This window comes from Hyla sarda, chromosome 2 (genome assembly GCF_029499605.1).
Source record: "Hyla sarda isolate aHylSar1 chromosome 2, aHylSar1.hap1, whole genome shotgun sequence".
Classification (NCBI taxonomy): domain Eukaryota; kingdom Metazoa; phylum Chordata; class Amphibia; order Anura; family Hylidae; genus Hyla; species Hyla sarda.
In genome coordinates this window covers 43,505,811-43,518,848 of record NC_079190.1, presented here as the reverse complement: position 1 = coordinate 43,518,848, position 13,038 = coordinate 43,505,811, and the positions used below count along the sequence as shown (strand labels likewise).

General features: G+C 44.7%; 1 protein-coding gene across 3 annotated transcripts in view; it reads left to right on the top strand.

Annotated features, from left to right (window-relative positions):
- The first annotated feature begins 8,050 nt into the window (after positions 1-8,050).
- The window catches only part of C2H11orf65 (chromosome 2 C11orf65 homolog), a 68,260-nt gene continuing 63,272 nt past the window's right edge, over positions 8,051-13,038 (top strand). For 2 of the 3 annotated variants that reach the window (XM_056561661.1, XM_056561660.1), the window contains exon 1: positions 8,053-8,258. The gene's annotated coding sequence lies outside the window, so the exon portion shown is untranslated. Of the gene's footprint in view, positions 8,259-13,038 lie in introns of all 3 variants that reach the window. The other variant, XM_056561662.1, reaches the window with a different exon arrangement.

The window sequence follows — 13,038 nt, the reverse complement described above, 5'->3', positions numbered from 1 at the left end:
TGTTTGTTCCATTCCTGGTTTTAGCAAAAAATACTGAGCAGAATACAATATGTGAACCCAGCCTTAGGGTACAGTCATGCATACATAATCCACTGCGGAAAATCCACGTACGTAATGTGACCGTACCATAAGGGCTGAACATTCTGTGCACAGTCGGCGCTCGGACATGAACCACCTTCATAGACTGTAATGGATACCTGAGCAAAACACGTTCATTCTTCCGTCAGAATATGAAATTTGAGTGCATCGTGCAGCTGAATCCCATTAAAGACAATAGGAGGCTGCTGCACCAGAACTTCCAAGCAGTATTTCTACACTTGGAAATTCTGTGTATAATTGCGCCTTTAGGGTACGTTCAGACGAGCGTATTTTAAGCACGGATTTCGCTGCGGATCCGCCGCTGAAGGGCCTCTATATGCTGCCTTTACATGTGCCTGCTCGGAGTGGTAATACGCAGCTACGAGCAGACATACTGAGATGTGCGAGTCACCGCGTGCATGTGCAGTATACTCGCACATCACGGCAGCTCTCGGCCTAGCTGATTGAGCAGGAGGATTGGCCATGATGTGTGCGAGTGCACTGCGCATGCGCGGCGATTCGCACATCGCTTCAGTGTGTCTGCACGTAGCGGTGTATTGCCGCACCGAGCAAGCACATGTAAAGGCAGCATATAGAGGTCCTTCAGCGGTGGATATGCAGCGTAAAATACGCTGTAAATCCGCTCGTCTGAATGTACACTTAGGCTATGTTCACATGGCAGAATTTCCATGTGGAATTCTGCTGAAATTTATTGCACATTGATTTCAATGGGATTCTGCAGTCCCATTCATTGCACCGTGGAAATTCCACATTCTGCAAACATTTAAGAGCAGTTTTATATTTTGCAGAATTCCACTGCAAAATCCCATTGAAGTCAATGGGGCCTAAATTTTGGCAAAATTCTGTGTTCTGTGAACACAGAAATTCTGCAATTCCATTCAGCAAGCTTTGCTGAACGGAACTTGTACGACATTGTGGAAAATCCGCTGTGTGAACATGGTCTTAGTGTGTATGAAAATGAGATAGTCAAGTCCTTGAGAACCTTCCTGATAACTGGGATTAAACCTCTATGGAAGACATAGACATGAATAGCACCATGAACAGCAGAATAACTGACTGATCTCCCAAAAAGATCTGGGATCAGTGGGGGTTCAATGGTCAGGATATTGTTATTAATTAACAATATCTATATATCTTTTAATTATCCATCTACAGTGGTCCCTCAAGTTACAATATTAATTGGTTCCAGGACGACCATTGTATGTTGAGACCATTGTATGATGAAATCATGTTGAGACCATAACTCTATGGAAAGCTGGTAATTGGTTCTGAAGCCCCAAAATATCATCCAAAAATAGGAAAAAGTGAGGATTAAAGAAAAATAAGTAGATAACTAATATAGATAAAGCAAATCCTTACATATAAAAGTAAGAAAGATCTGCTGGGAGCTGTAATCACTGTCTATGTAGAGGACAGGAGCTTCTTCAGGGTCCTGTACAGTACACAGTGTCCTAAAAAAGTAACATGGAGTCGCCCTCACCTGGTGTCCAAAGGAGCAGCTAACCATGGCACAGGTAAAGAGTACAGAACATGTAATACCTCCCTGTACTGTAGGGGGCGCTACCAGACACCAGTCAGTGCATACACTTCAGTAATACAGGGGTTTTATCAGTAAAATGTCCATTCTGATTGGACAGTTCTTCTGGCCATTGACAGGTATCACAGATCTGGACTATCCGTAGTATTGTATGTTGAGTCTGGTTTCAAGTTACAATGGTCCAGAAAAGACCATTGTATGTTGAAACTATTGTATGTTGAGGCCATTGTAGGCTGAGGGATCACTGTACTGTATCTATTACACTAGATTGCTGGTGATAACTTTCTAATGTTTTAATAGGGTATTACATAATACTTCTGGGGATGCAGCTTTCTTTGAACCAGGCCTATAAAAACATTGAGAACCTCACATAGGAAAGAATAAGTAATCTTTTGTCATAGGGAAGTCAATTGAGGGCATTTTATCTGAAGATGTCAGAACATTGTCAGTATGATGAGGCTAGAGGCATCTTAATGCAGTGTATCTCGGTGTACTCAGGTGATGCTGTACATGGTGTCCTGATAGTTCTATTCTCACACTTCTATCACGATCAGCGACACACCTTGACAAAGTAAAAATATGCCGCTTGTGACTCTGTGCCCGGCCGTAGCTCTTAGCATTGTGTTCTATATTTTTATTACAACATAATGGTTGCATAATATACAAGTAATTCCACATTGTTTTTAATCTGAAGCAAAATAGTTACAGCTGACACTGATGGTATCCCAAATCCATTGTTCTCACAGGTCATTTCATCATAGCGGGTCAGTGACCTTGTGACGGCTATGACTAAAAGGTGATGTAAGCTAAACCGGGCAGCTGTACTATGCTGTGCACTCTGGAATAGAGGATTACAATAGGTTTGGGGTCCTGCAGGACCCAATATAAAACTTGTGGAACAAGCGGTCATAGAACATACAGTGGTACCCCCCAAATCCTGCACAGTTCTGCAAACCTCTGAAATGCCACAGGGGGTTGATGTAGTGGACAAGGGGTAATGAAATGACAGCAATGGGAATCTGCAGCAACTGAATTTTTCCATTGGATTCTGCACGGAAAGTCTGTCATGCCAACATGCCCTAACACTTCTGTGATCCCCAACTAGTCATTCGTTCCACTAACCTCCCCATGGTTCCCCATGTGGCCTTTCATACTAACGCACCCATGACCCCCCAGCTGACCACTCCCTACAGTTAGCTGCTTATAATTCCCAGATAGCCATTCATTCCGCTGATGGGCCCATGTCACCCAGCTGGCCAGTTTTTCCACTAACTTATCTATAGCCCCCCATTCACCTAACACACCCACAATCCCCCAGCTAGCTGCTTATTCTACCAACTTGCCTATGGCTGCCAATCTGGCCACTATGTTCCCTAAGGATACGAATACACTACGTTCCTGTCCCCGTTAATCTTATCCATAGGCCGAAAACGGGATTTCAACGAATATTGTTAACAGCAGTGGGCCCCATTTATTTCTTTGGCCAAACGGAGTCTCTAAGTGACTTAGTTTGGGACATATGCGCTATTTCAAAAGCACAACAGCCCCCGTCATGAATCCACTGAAAATAGCGGATATTTGCCGAACTAAGTCACTAGGGGTGACTCCGTACGCCCATAGTAGTGAATTTGGTCCGCTGCTCCTGTTAACAGTATATGTCAGCATCCCGTCATGCCCTAACATGACAATGATACCAGCTGACCCAATGTGTGACCACCGCTGCATTATGGGGCATGTTCAGCAATATAATAGATTCCTTTAAATTTAAAGGGGAACTCCGGTGGAAATTTTTTTTCTTTCTTTTTAAATCAACTGGTGGCATAAAGTTAAACAGTTAAAGGGTACCTCTCATCAAAAAAAACTTTTGATATATTATAGATTAACGTATGCAGAATAACTTTACAATTGCATGTTATTAAAAAATATGCTTATTTTTATTTAATTTTCCACTTTGAAGAAATGACCACTAGGGGTCTCCCTACCAGTCCTGGCAGCAAGCATTTCAGACTCATGCTGGAGTCCTAAACACTACGAGCTGCCAGTCTGCTTTGTTCACAAAGGAGAACACTCAGAGCTGCCAGCCTGCTTTGTTCACAGCCTGTTTGGCTGTGAACAAAGCAGGCTGGCAGCTCTGAGTGTTGAGGACTCCAGCATGAGTCAGAAATGCTTGCTGACAGGACTGATCGGGAAAAATACAATAGAAAGAAGCGTATTTTTCATTAACATGCTATTGGAAAGTTATTCAACATTCATTAATCTAAAATATATCAAAAGTTTATTTGATGAGAGGTACCCTTTAAGCCTTCCAGTACTTATTAGTTGCTGAATACTACAGAGGAAATTCTCTACTTTTTGGAACACAGAGCTCTCTGATGACATCATGATCACAGTGTTCTCTGCTGACATCTCTGTCCATTTTAAGAACTGTCCAAAGTAGGAGAAAATCCCCATAGCAAACATATGCTGCTCTGGACAGTTCCTAAAATGGACAGAGATATCAGCAGAGAACACTGTGTTCCAAAAAGAAAAGAGTTTCCTCTGTAGCATTCAGCAGCTAATAAGTACTGGAAGGATTAAGATTTTTTTCATAGAAGTAATTTACAAATCTAACAACCAAAGAAAACATAAGTGCACTCACCGCAAAGCAGAGACTGTCGGGTCTAGAAGTCCGGTGGCGGGATACCGGGTCACGGCATAGGCGCTGGTGGAGTGTGGCGCTCGGAGGCTACGTCGGCAGTTTCGCACATGAATGCGTGCTTCTTTTGGCCGGAAGAAGCACACACTCACGTGCGAAACAGCCGGCGTAGCCTCCAAGCGCCACACTCCACCAGCGCCTATGCTGTGACCCGGTATCCCGCCACCGGACTTCTAGACCCGACAGTCTCTGCTTTGCGGTGAGTGCACTTACGTTTTCTTTGGTTGTTTGATTTGATGCTTCACATTTGTGTACGTGCACCCCGCAGGAGACTGATCGGAGGTCACCAAGGACCTTGCTGCTCACATCATTAGGTGATATAGCCCCTTGAGTGCTCTCCCCATTTTCTTGCCTTGGTTTTTGTAATTTACAAATCTGTTTAACTCTCTGGCACCAGTTGATTTAAAAAAATAAAATAAAAATTTTCCCACCGGAGTACCCCTTTAAAGGGGTCCTGCAGCAAAAAGTAACTTATCCCCTATCCACAGATAGGGGATAAGTGTTAGTGCCGAAGAGACCCGAGTGCTGTATTTGGCATCTCCGGCACTCCCATAGAAATAAATGGAGCTGGAGATTGTGGGGGGTCTGACCGATCCTGTGGATTGGGGGATGTTACTTTACACTGCCGTACCTCTTTAAATATTAGGTTCACGTTAAGCAACAATATACAGTGATCCCTCAACTTACAATGGCCTCAACATACAATAGTTTCAACATACAATGGTCTTTTCTGGACCATTGTAACTTGAAACCAGACTCAACATACAATGCTATGGAATCTGCAAAACATGTCAATGGCTGGAAGAACTGACCAATCAGAATGGACATTTCACTGGTAAAACCCTTGTATTCCTAAAGTGCATGCACTGACTGTTGTCTGGTAGCGCCCCCTACAGTACAGGGAGGTATTACATGTTCTGTACTCTTTACCTGTATTACTTAAGTGTATGCACTGACTGATGTCTGGTAGCGCCCCCTACAGTACAGGGCAGTATTACATGTTCTATACTACTTTTAACCTATGCCAGGGTTAGCTGCTCCTTTGGACACCAAGTAAGGGCAGCTCCATTTAACTTTTTTTTTTTTTAGGGCATGATGTGTACTGTAGAGGACCCTGAAAAAGCTCCTGTCCTCTACATAGACCAGGGTTTCCCAATGAGGGTGCCTCCAGCTGTTGCAAAACTACAACTCCCAGCATGCCCGGACAGCCTTTGGCTGTCCGGGCATGCTGGGAGTTGTAGTTTTGCAACAGCTGGAGGCACCCTCGTTGGGAAACACTGAAATAGACAATAATTTAGAGCTCCCAGCAGATCTTTATTACTTTTATATGTAAGGATTTGCTTTATCTATATTAGTTATCTACTTATTTTTCTTTAATCCTCACTTTTTCCTATTTTTGGAGGACATTTTGGTGGCTTCAGAACCAATTACCAGGTTTCCATAGAGCTATGGTCTCAACATACAATGGTTTCAACATACAATGGTCGTCCTGGAACCAATTAATATTGTAACTTGAGGGACCACTGTACATTAAAAATGTTATTTCTCTGTAGCCTACAACTGGAACTCTGAATGCCTCAAATGAAGACATTTTTCTGCTTACATGTTAGGTGGTGTCTTATTTCTGTCTAATGTTTACCGAGACAATGGATGCATTCTGGGAGATCACTTGGAGACATCTGGAGGTGCGACAATACAAACATTCCCTAGAGCCCTATGGCAGTAAATTAGACATAACTACGAGGACATTGATAAAAGGTGCCGCAGTACTGCTAGCGATAAACAAGTGCAGGCGGAATCACGTCAGTCCAGCTATGTCATATTTGATGCTGAGCACTAGAGATGAGCCAAGTTCCAGAAATTCGATTCGTCACAAACTTCTCGGCTCAGCGGTTGCTGACTTTAGTTCAGCTTTCAGGTGCTCCGGTGGCTGGAGACTCTCTCCTAGGACTGTATCCATCTTTTCCAGCCCACCGGAGCACCTGAAAGCTGAACTCATTTATGCAGGCTAAAGTCAGCAAACGCCGAGCCATGAGGTTCGTGACAAATCGAATTTCTGTAACTTTGCTTATCTCCACTGAGCACCTAGGGCCGGTGAGGGGACTTGGAGAGCAGCCAGCCTTGAGAACCTTGATGGTCAGCCCTATGTAAATAGGTCTTAAACACTGCATAAAGAAAAAAGTTTCTGATTAATATTTCATCAATTCCTAACCATTTATCACAACCCCTGCTTGCTGTCATTGAATAGGGCAGACCTCTGCACTATATTAGGTAAGTGACTGAACTTACCTGATATATTGCAGCTTGCTGGAAACTGTCAGCAAGCTTGATATATTCTAAAAGCAGTGTTTCCCAACCAGGGTGTCTCCAGCTGTTGCACAACTACAACTCCCAGCAATCCCGGACAGCTCATGCTGAGAGTTGTAGTTGTGCAACAACTGGAGGCACCCTGGTTAAGAAAAACTGCTTAAAGGAGATGTCCGGTGCGGACTTTTCCTATTCCATCCTGCCCGGGCTGCAAAAAAAAAGAGAAAAAAACATTCACTTACCTTCCTACGTTCCCCCGGAGCTCCGCAGCAGCTGATTGGTCAGCCGGGCTGTCTACTACCTACTTTATTTTCTCTTTTTTTGCAGCCTGGGCAGGATGGAAAAGGAATAGTCCGTACCGGACATCTTTAAAGAAGAAACCCTGGAAAAATTTACTTGTCCCCTATCCACAGGTTCCGACCGCTGGGAAGAACCCCCCCCCCCGCACGCGCCATCTCCGGAACATGAGGAGCGTGTGTTACAGACGGCACGCGCTCCATTTATTTCTATGGGAGCGCCGATAAGACCAGAGAACAGCACTTGGGTATCATCGGCGCTCCCATAGAAATGAATGGAGCGTCTGCCATCTACCAGTAGACGACACACGCTCCTCACCGAGAGAGCCGGGGTCAGCTACTTATCCTCTATGCTGTGAATAGGGGATAAGTTAATTTTGGCTGGAGTTCTCCTTTAAAAGGATACCCGTATAGAGGGGGAAAAGGAGAGAGACCGAAGGGCGATGCCTCATGTTTTAGGGGCAACAAAGACAATTTCAGATGGTGTCCTAAATCTTCTCCCATGTTTAATGGAAGAAAACATATATATATATATATATATATATATATATATATTACGGCTACTCAAATTTACTATCTCTCTCTCTCTGTGTGTATATATATATATATATATATATATATATATATATATAATGTACAAACAAGAAAGTTGCAACAGCACTCTAGGTCAAAAAATGGAGGCTCTCAGCGCACTTTTTGATCAAAATGTGTCCCCCCATCCACCACGCGGAGGTGGCCTCATATCGGATGGGACCCTAACATGATAACTCACCTCTGCTGTGCATATAGCCTCTGACTGATACATATATATACACATATGTATCAGAACCCTGGCATTTACAATGTGATTGTTACTTTTGTTCCTTTACATAAAACTAAAATCTTTTGAATGGTGTCACGTGACTCTTTGGCCTGTTTAAAAAAAAAAAAAAAAAAACTAAACAAAACCATAAGGAAAGTTATTTATAGGATTGTAAACCCCGGTATGCGGAGGACTTCCCGCCCACTCACTCACTATACTGTACACGTGTCAGGCGACATAGATCACGTGATCGAGATAGAAACAGCTCTGCGCCACTTACAGGCTGAAGAGCGCGGGCACGTTCTTACCGACAACTTGTACGTGACGTCACTTCCTGGATAGCTCTGTTGCCATAACAACGAGACGCTCCAGCTAAGTACTTTTTAGAAATATTGAAGAAACGTGTAGATATGAATGAAATATGAATATTGAGTGTGACTATATATATACACTGCCTATATCATCCAGGGTATCGAGTACTGATCAGGATTGGGCTGCAGGAAAATCCTCATCACAGTTCAGGTAGGGATCACCACCGTCTGCATAGGAGTTCTGGAATAGATTAGTAATGGCTGTAGGGCAGTGTTTACCAACCAGGGAACCTCCGGGCATGCTGGGATGGGAGTTGTAGTTTTGCAACAGATGGAGGTATCCTGGTTGGGAAATACTGCTGTAGGATTGGTGCTGCCAACTCTGTATTATTTGTGCGCTGCACGTCTGTATTATTTGGGCGCTGCCAACTCTGTATTATTTGGGTGCTGCCAACTCTGTATTATTTGGGCGCTGTACGTCTGTATTATTTGGGCGCTGCCAACTCTGTATTATTTGGGTGCTGCCAACTCTGTATTATTTGTGCGCTGCACGTCTGTATTATTTGGGCGCTGCCAACTCTGTATTATTTGGGTGCTGCCAACTCTGTATTATTTGTGCGCTGCACGTCTGTATTATTTGGGCGCTGCCAACTCTGTATTATTTGTGCGCTGCACGTCTGTATTATTTGGGCGCTGTACGTCTGTATTATTTGGGCGCTGTACGTCTGTATTATTTGGGCGCTGTACGTCTGTATTATTTGGGCGCTGCACGTCTGTATTATTTGGGCGCTGTACGTCTGTATTATTTGGGTGCTGCCAACTCTGTATTATTTGTGCGCTGTACGTCTGTATTATTTGGGCGCTGTACGTCTGTATTATTTGGGTGCTGCCAACTCTGTATTATTTGGGTGCTGCCAACTCTGTATTATTTGGGCGCTGCACGTCTGTATTATTTGGGTGCTGCCAACTCTGTATTATTTGTGCGCTGTACGTCTGTATTATTTGGGCGCTGCACGTCTGTATTATTTGGGTGCTGCCAACTCTGTATTATTTGGGCGCTGCACGTCTGTATTATTTGGGCGCTGTACGTCTGTATTATTTGGGCGCTGCACGTCTGTATTATTTGGGTGCTGCCAACTCTGTATTATTTGGGCGCTGCACGTCTGTATTATTTGGGCGCTGTACGTCTGTATTATTTGGGTGCTGCCAACTCTGTATTATTTGTGCGCTGCACGTCTGTATTATTTGGGCGCTGCACGTCTGTATTATTTGGGTGCTGCCAACTCTGTATTATTTGTGCGCTGCACGTCTGTATTATTTGGGCGCTGCACGTCTGTATTATTTGGGCGCTGCACGTCTGTATTATTTGGGCGCTGCACGTCTGTATTATTTGGGCGCTGTACGTCTGTATTATTTGGGCGCTGTACGTCTGTATTATTTGGGTGCTGCCAACTCTGTATTATTTGGGCGCTGCACGTCTGTATTATTTGGGCGCTGTACGTCTGTATTATTTGGGCGCTGTACGTCTGTATTATTTGGGTGCTGCCAACTCTGTATTATTTGGGCGCTGCACGTCTGTATTATTTGGGCGCTGTACGTCTGTATTATTTGGGCGCTGCACGTCTGTATTATTTGGGCGCTGCACGTCTGTATTATTTGGGCGCTGTACGTCTGTATTATTTGGGCGCTGTACGTCTGTATTATTTGGGCGCTGCACGTCTGTATTATTTGGGCGCTGCACGTCTGTATTATTTGGGCGCTGTACGTCTGTATTATTTGGGTGCTGCCAACTCTGTATTATTTGGGCGCTGCACGTCTGTATTATTTGGGCGCTGTACGTCTGTATTATTTGGGCGCTGTACGTCTGTATTATTTGGGCGCTGTACGTCTGTATTATTTGGGCGCTGTACGTCTGTATTATTTGGGCGATGTACGTCTATTATTTGGGCGCTGTACGTCTGTATTATTTGGGTGCTGTACGTCTGTATTATTTGGGCGCTGCACGTCTGTATTATTTGGGCGCTGTACGTCTGTATTATTTGGGCGCTGTACGTCTGTATTATGTGGGCGCTGTACGTCTGTATTATTTGGGTGCTGCCAACTCTGTATTATTTGTGCGCTGCACGTCTGTATTATTTGGGCGCTGTACGTCTGTATTATTTGGGTGCTGCCAACTCTGTATTATTTGGGCGCTGCACGTCTGTATTATTTGGGCGCTGTACGTCTGTATTATTTGGGTGCTGCCAACTCTGTATTATTTGTGCGCTGTACGTCTGTATTATTTGGGCGCTGCACGTCTGTATTATTTGGGTGCTGCCAACTCTGTATTATTTGGGCGCTGCACGTCTGTATTATTTGGGCGCTGTACGTCTGTATTATTTGGGTGCTGCCAACTCTGTATTATTTGTGCGCTGCACGTCTGTATTATTTGGGCGCTGCACGTCTGTATTATTTGGGTGCTGCCAACTCTGTATTATTTGTGCGCTGCACGTCTGTATTATTTGGGCGCTGCACGTCTGTATTATTTGGGCGCTGCACGTCTGTATTATTTGGGCGCTGCACGTCTGTATTATTTGGGCGCTGTACGTCTGTATTATTTGGGCGCTGTACGTCTGTATTATTTGGGTGCTGCCAACTCTGTATTATTTGGGCGCTGCACGTCTGTATTATTTGGGCGCTGTACGTCTGTATTATTTGGGCGCTGTACGTCTGTATTATTTGGGTGCTGCCAACTCTGTATTATTTGGGCGCTGCACGTCTGTATTATTTGGGCGCTGTACGTCTGTATTATTTGGGCGCTGCACGTCTGTATTATTTGGGCGCTGCACGTCTGTATTATTTGGGCGCTGTACGTCTGTATTATTTGGGCGCTGTACGTCTGTATTATTTGGGCGCTGCACGTCTGTATTATTTGGGCGCTGCACGTCTGTATTATTTGGGCGCTGTACGTCTGTATTATTTGGGTGCTGCCAACTCTGTATTATTTGGGCGCTGCACGTCTGTATTATTTGGGCACTGTACGTCTGTATTATTTGTGCGCTGTACGTCTGTATTATTTGGGCGCTGTACGTCTGTATTATTTGGGCGCTGTACGTCTGTATTATTTGGGCGCTGTACGTCTGTATTATTTGGGCGATGTACGTCTATTATTTGGGCGCTGTACGTCTGTATTATTTGGGTGCTGTACGTCTGTATTATTTGGGCGCTGCACGTCTGTATTATTTGGGCGCTGTACGTCTGTATTATTTGTGCGCTGTACGTCTGTATTATTTGGGCGCTGTACGTCTGTATTATTTGGGCGCTGTACGTCTGTATTATTTGGGCGCTGTACGTCTGTATTATTTGGGCGATGTACGTCTATTATTTGGGCGCTGTACGTCTGTATTATTTGGGTGCTGTACGTCTGTATTATTTGGGCGCTGCACGTCTGTATTATTTGGGCGCTGTACGTCTGTATTATTTGGGCGCTGTACGTCTGTAATATGTGGGCGCTGTACGTCTGTATTATTTGGGTGCTGCCAACTCTGTATTATTTGGGCGCTGCACGTCTGTATTATTTGGGCGCTGCACGTCTGTATTATTTGGGCGCTGCACGTCTGTATTATTTGGGCGCTGTACGTCTGTATTATTTGGGCGCTGTACGTCTGTATTATTTGGGTGCTGCCAACTCTGTATTATTTGGGCGCTGCACGTCTGTATTATTTGGGCGCTGCACGTCTGTATTATTTGGGCGCTGCACGTCTGTATTATTTGGGCGCTGTACGTCTGTATTATTTGGGCGCTGTACGTCTGTATTATTTGGGCGCTGCACGTCTGTATTATTTGGGCGCTGTACGTCTGTATTATTTGGGCGCTGTACGTCTGTATTATGTGGGCGCTGTACGTCTATTATTTGGGCGCTGTACGTCTGTATTATGTGGGCGCTGTACGTCTGTATTATTTGGGCGCTGTACGTCGGTATTACTTGGGCGCTGTACGTCTGTATTATTTGGGCGCTGTACGTCTGTATTATTTGGGCGCTGTACGTCTGTATTATGTGGGCGCTGTACGTCTGTATTATTTGGGCGCTGTACGTCTGTATTATTTGGGCGCTGTACGTCTGTATTATGTGGGCGCTGTACGTCTGTATTATTTGGGCGCTGTACGTCTGTATTATTTGGGCGCTGTACGTCTGTATTATGTGGGCGCTGTACGTCTGTATTATGTGGGCACTGTACGTCGGTATTATTTGGGCACTGTACGTCGGTATTACTTGGGCACTGTACGTCTGTATTATTTGGGCGCTGTACGTCTGTATTATTTGGGCGCTGTACGTCTGTATTATTTGGGCGCTGTACGTCTGTATTATTTGGGTGCTGCCAACTCTGTATTATTTGGGCGCTGCACGTCTGTATTATTTGGGCGCTGTACGTCTGTATTATTTGGGTGCTGCCAACTCTGTATTATTTGTGCGCTGTACGTCTGTATTATTTGGGCGCTGCACGTCTGTATTATTTGGGTGCTGCCAACTCTGTATTATTTGGGCGCTGCACGTCTGTATTATTTGGGCGCTGTACGTCTGTATTATTTGGGTGCTGCCAACTCTGTATTATTTGTGCGCTGCACGTCTGTATTATTTGGGCGCTGCACGTCTGTATTATTTGGGTGCTGCCAACTCTGTATTATTTGTGCGCTGCACGTCTGTATTATTTGGGCGCTGCACGTCTGTATTATTTGGGCGCTGCACGTCTGTATTATTTGGGCGCTGCACGTCTGTATTATTTGGGCGCTGTACGTCTGTATTATTTGGGCGCTGTACGTCTGTATTATTTGGGTGCTGCCAACTCTGTATTATTTGGGCGCTGCACGTCTGTATTATTTGGGCGCTGTACGTCTGTATTATTTGGGCGCTGCACGTCTGTATTATTTGGGCGCTGCACGTCTGTATTATTTGGGCGCTGCACGTCTGTATTATTTGGGCGCTGTACGTCTGTATTATTTGGGCGCTGTAC